Below are 5,842 nucleotides of genomic sequence, written 5' to 3' on the forward strand. Positions count from 1 at the left end.
GATTTATTCGTCCATCAATCTAAACCTTAAATCTAATTTGTTTGACCAATGTACCAATAAAAACTTAATTTTTTTATAAATTTATTAAAATGGGCACGGTATTTTATTATTTACCGGAATGGGCCATTTTTCGGCAAATCGCTTCTACATCACCGCGATGTTAGGGGACGTGCCAGGAAATCGCGGCCACGTCAACGTGCTTTGCTGACGTGGCAACAAATCACCCATTCGTGGACGCGATTTGTTGCCACGTCAGCAAAGCGCGCTGACGTGGCCGCGATTTCCTGACGTAGCGCGTTACGGGGGACGCGATTTGCCCGTTTTTCCTACGTTAGGTTTTTGGATTTTAGGGTTTAGGGTTTTTAAGATTTTGGAGGAAAAAGTAAACAAATAAGTCGCGCCCACGTGTATGCACTTTTGCTACAGTAGGTCCTGAAAAAATAATTTCGAGTTGACGTTTTTGAGCAAATAGTATAAAATCGCTTCTAGTAGGATGCTGTTTGATAAGAATTTGTGAAATCGCACCCTCATCAAGGCGCTTTTGCTACAGTAGGTCCTGGAAGAAATAATTTTGACTTGACGTTTCTGAGCAAATAGTATAAAATCGCTTCTAGCAGGATGCTATTTGAGAAGAATTTGTGAAATCGTGCCCTCGTGGACGCTCTTTTGCTACAGTAGGTCCTGGAAGAAATAATTTCGACTTGACGTTTTTGAGCAAATAGTATAAAATCGCTTCTAGCAGGATGCTATTTGAGAAGAATTTATGAAATCCCGCCCTTGTGGACGCGCTTTTGCTACAGTAAGTCCTGGAAAAATAATTTTGACTTGACGTTTCTGAGCAAATAGTATAAAATCGCTTCTAGCAGGATGCTATTTGAGAAGAATTTGTGAAATCGCGCCCTCGTGGACGCACTTTTGCTACAGTAGCATGTTTGGGCTGAGGCTATAAATTAGGCAGAAAATGTTCTCAGAATGCATAAGTCACAACAGAAATAATTTAGAGAGGCTAAGAAGGTTAGAGTTTCAAATATGAGTGAACGTATTAGTGCTGTTATTTACTACGATGGTGAGGTTTGCCACACCGAGAATGGTGTTGTTTTTTTGTCGGAGAATATGGTGTGACTGGTTTTTAACCAGAACATAGATTTGACAGAACTTCGTAAAAGAATTAGGCGTAAAATTTTCGGAACGACGCCAATGAAAGTTCTGTCTATTACATATCGATTCTGTTCTTCTGTTGATCCGGTGACATATGACTCGTTCGACATAAAATGTGCTCGTAGCTTGGAGGCAATGGTGCAGACTCATTTTGCTAGTGGAGCACCTTATATTAAGTTATATGTACAATTTACATCGCTAAATGATGTACTTGCAACCGGTGTTCGAGATGTATACACGACCCCTAGCCGACATTCAGATAGCGGGTTACAAAATACGGAACAACCCATGTTTGGTAGCGGTGTTGAATGCACATCCCCCGCAAGACACTTTGTCGGTGGATGGGACATGTACGTCGGTGGCTCGATGTTTGATGCTAGAAATAAATACTGGGGAATGACATCAGTGGTTGGCAATCTACATCCAATTTGGGACATTATGAAATACCCAGAAGAAGGGATGATGTACTCCCTACGACGTCAACTGGTAAGGGGACCTCGTACGCTGCAGATGATTGTGGGTTAGAAGATGACTCCGATGTGGATCCACCTCGAGAGCCCGGGCCCGATGGTGCAGAAGTTGGCTTATTTTTTAAATCGGAGCTTATTCCAACAGAACTTGAAGATGCTGAAAGGAGTTTAGATGAAGAAGAAAATCCACGATTTAGAGCATACCCACCTCCAGCCCACATGCATAATGTCAATCTATCTGCAAATGATGCATTAGAGTTTCCAGATCTACCACACCAGTTGCGTGATCGTACAAGTTCAGGGCTAGATTTAGGTGAATTTGAAGTTGGTAATCAGTTTACCAACAATGATAGTTTTATTGGTGCTTTGAAACAACATAGCATCAAAAACAGTGTTAACTACCACATCGTTAAATCCAAATCTGATAAGTTTGAGACGAAGTGTGCGGTGCAAGACGACACATGTTTATGGAAAATCTACACCTCGTTAAGGAAAATGACAGGGTTGTGAGAGATTAAAAAGTACAAAGGTCCATATACATGTGCTGCAGGTACAGTATTAACGGTATCTGAATAATACTTTTATTATGTAATGTTGCATTATTTAATGTACTTCGTTTATAGGTGTTTCACAAGATCATCCCAAGATGGATTCAGCTATGTTAGCTAGCTTGATACTACCCACAGTAAAAGTAGATCCCAGGACTTCAGTGCCGGTGTTAATTGCCAATATTCGTAGCCAAATGGGGTACACGCCCTCTTACCGCAAGGCTTGGATAGCTAAGCAAAAGGTGTTAGAGAAGATGCATAGTGGGTGGGACGCCTCATATAATGAAATATGGCAGTGGTGTCAAGTGCTAGAGAGATACGTCCCAGGTGCCATCACAGACCTTGAAACGGGACATGCGTACTACAACGGCTGATTGCTATGTGGATGCCAAGTGTTCAAACGCCTGTTTTGGACCTTTAAGCAATGCCGAGACGCATTTCCATACTGCAAGCCATTGGTACAAATTGACGGTACCTTTATATTTGGTTGATATACTCATCAATTATTGCTTGCAGTGGCACAGGATGGTGGTGGGAGAATTCTTCCAATTGCATTTGCAATAACACCGGGGGAGTCGTCTAATGATTAAGATTTCTTTCTCTCTAGGTTAAGGAGGCATGTGTGCCCCCAACCTGATATCTGTGTTATTTCAGATAGGGGCGCCAGTATATTAGCTGCATTTGATCGACAAGAAAGCTTATGGCAGCGCACACACCATCAATATTACCTAAGACACGTTACTTCTAACTACTACAGACAATATCCATCTAAGAGCGAACGACGACAAGTGACCAACATAGGTATTTAATCCATATCTGTGTTATTTTGTTTATCAATTTGAATTAGTTTTATTGGTATAAGTGGTATGTAATATTCACTATGAACTTATATTGGCAGGGTATGAAATAAATAAAGACCGTTTTCACGAGATGTTGACAGTTTTACGTTCAATTAACGGAGAAGGGGCGGACTACCTTTGTAACATACGTTTCGAACAATGGGCACAAGCATACGACGGCGGCCTATGATATGGCCATATGACGTCAAACCTGGCTGAATGCATAAATTCTGTTTTTAAAGGAACGCGACATCTTTCGATAACATCGGTTGTGTGAGAGACTTATTTTCGTTTGGCGGTGCTATTTCCAAAACGAGCAGCAAGTTATGCAGGTTAGATGCAGGAAGGCCATGTATGGTGCAGTAAGGTAGTTCAAGAAATTAACAAGGCCAAGGCGCTGGCAAACACCATGCACACAGTGTGTCACGATTGAGACAACTTATGGTTTCGCGTGACAGAGTTTGACAGACCGCACCAAGGTGTTGTTGGCGGGCAATATCGTGTACACTTGCGAAATAGGACTTGCGACTGTGGGATGTTTGATGTACTTCGTTATCCATGCGCTCATGTTATTGCAGCTTGTCAGAATCTTCGTCTGGATCCGATGAGTTATGTGGACGAAGTGTACAAATTAGAAAACATGGACAACGTCTGGAGACACGTTTTCCCACCGGTCCAAGATGAACGTAAGTGGCCGCCCTTATCTCTTGCTCCTTTTAAGCTGTTACCGGATAGAGAATTACGTCGCAAACCAAAGGGTTGACCTTGCTCGACTAGAATACGCAACAATATAGATATCCGAGAAATAGCCAGTCAACAGAAGTTGTGCGAATAGTGTAGGAATCTAGGCCATACAAGTCGATCATGCCCTAATTGCAATAGTTGAATGTAATTGTAAAAAAATATATATTTGTAAAATTATTAATTGATAAATTGTATTAATGGTTAGTAAAATTATCAAATTATATCAAATTATTAATTGTTAGTACCAGTCAAAACATTTTTCCAAATCTAACATCATGTGAATGTAAAATTATTAACTGATAATTGTATTAATGGTTAGTAAAAACCTTAAGGCTTTTAAGTTAAGGGTTTAGGGTTTTTAAGTTAAGGTTTTAGAGTTTTTAAGTTAAGAGTTAGAGTTTTTAAGTTAAGGGTTAGGGTTTTTAAGTTAAGGGTTTATGGTTTTTAAGTTAAGGTTTAAGGTTATTAAGTTAAAGTTTAGGGTTTTTAATTTAAAGGTTAGTGTTTTTAAGTTAATGTTTAGGGTTTTTAAATTAAGGTTTAAGGTTATTAAGTTAAGGTTTAGCATTTTTAATTTAAGGGTTAGGGTTTGTAAGTTAAGGGTTAGGGTTTTTAAATTATGGGTTTATGGTTTTTAAGATAAAGTTTAGGGTTTTTAAGTTGAGGGTTAGGGTTTTTAATTTAAAGTTTAGGGTTATTAAGTTAAGGTTTAGGGTTTTTAAGTTAAGGGTTAGGGTTTTTAAATTAACAATTAGGGTTTTTAAGTTAAGGGTTTATGGTTTTTAAGTTAAGGTTTAGGGTTATTAAGTTAAGGTTTAGGGTTTTTAATTTAAGGGTTAAGGTTTTTAAGTTAAGGGTTATGGTTTTTAAGTTAAGGGTTACGATTATTAAGTTAAGGTTTAGGGTTTTTAAGTGTAGGGTTAGGGTTTTTAAGTTAAGGGTTTATTGTTTTTAAGTTAAGGTTTAGGGCTATTAAGTTAAGGTTTAGGGTTTTTAATTTAAGGGTTAGGGTTTTTAAGTTAAGGGTTTATGGTTTTTAAGTTAAGGGTTAGGATTTTTAAGTTAATGGTTTATGGTTTTTTAGTTAAGGGTTAGGGTTTTTAAGTTAAGGGTTATAGTTTTTAATTTAAGGTTTAGGGTTTTTAATTTAAGGGTTAGAGTTTTTAAGTTAAGGGTTAGGATTTTTAAGTTAAGGGTTTATGGTTTTTAAGTTAAGGTTTACGGTTGTTAAGTTAAGGGTTAGGGGTTTTAAGTTAAGGGTTAGGGTTTTTAATTTAATGTTTAGGGTTTTTAAGTGAAGGTTTAGGGTTTTAAGTTAAGGGTTAGGGTTTTAAGTTAAGGTTTAGGGTTTTTAATTTAAGGTTTAGGGTTATTAAGTTAAGGTTTAGGGTTTTTAATTTAAGGGTTAGGGTTTTTAAGTTTAGGGTTAGGGTTTTTAAGTTAAGAGTTTATGGTTTTTAAGTTAAGGTTTAGGGTTATTAAGTTAAGATTTAGGGTTTTAATTTAAGGGTTATGGTTTTAAGTTTAGGGTTAGGGTTTTTAAGTTAAGAGTTTATGGTTTTTAAGTTAAGGTTTAGGGTTTTAATTTAAGGGTTAGGGTTTTTAAGTTAAGAGTTAGGGTTTTTAAGTTAAGGGCGTATGGTTTTTAAGTTAAACTTTAGGGTTTTAAGTTAAACTTTAGGGTTTTAAGTTAAGGGTTAAGGTTTTTTAAGTTAAGGGTTTATGATTTTTAAGTTAAGGTTTAGGGTTATGAAGTTAAGATTTAGGGTTTTTAATTTAAGGGTTAGGGTTTTTAAGTTAAGGGTTGTGGTTTTTAATTTAACGTTTAGGGTTTTTAAGTTAAGATATAGAGTTTTTAATTTAAGGGTTAGGGTTTTTAAGTTAAGAGTTTGGGTTTTTAAGTTAAGGGTTTGTGATTTTTAAGTTAAGGTTTAGGGTTATTAAATTAAGGGTTAAGGTTTTTAATTTAAGGGTTAGGGTTTTTAAGTTAAGGGTTTATGGTTTTGAAGTTAAGGTTTAGGGTTTTTAGGTGAAGGTTTAGGGTTTTTAGGTGAAGGTTTAGGGTTTTAATTTAAGGGTTAGG

This window comes from Gossypium hirsutum, chromosome D01 (genome assembly GCF_007990345.1).
Source record: "Gossypium hirsutum isolate 1008001.06 chromosome D01, Gossypium_hirsutum_v2.1, whole genome shotgun sequence".
NCBI classification, from domain to species: domain Eukaryota; kingdom Viridiplantae; phylum Streptophyta; class Magnoliopsida; order Malvales; family Malvaceae; genus Gossypium; species Gossypium hirsutum.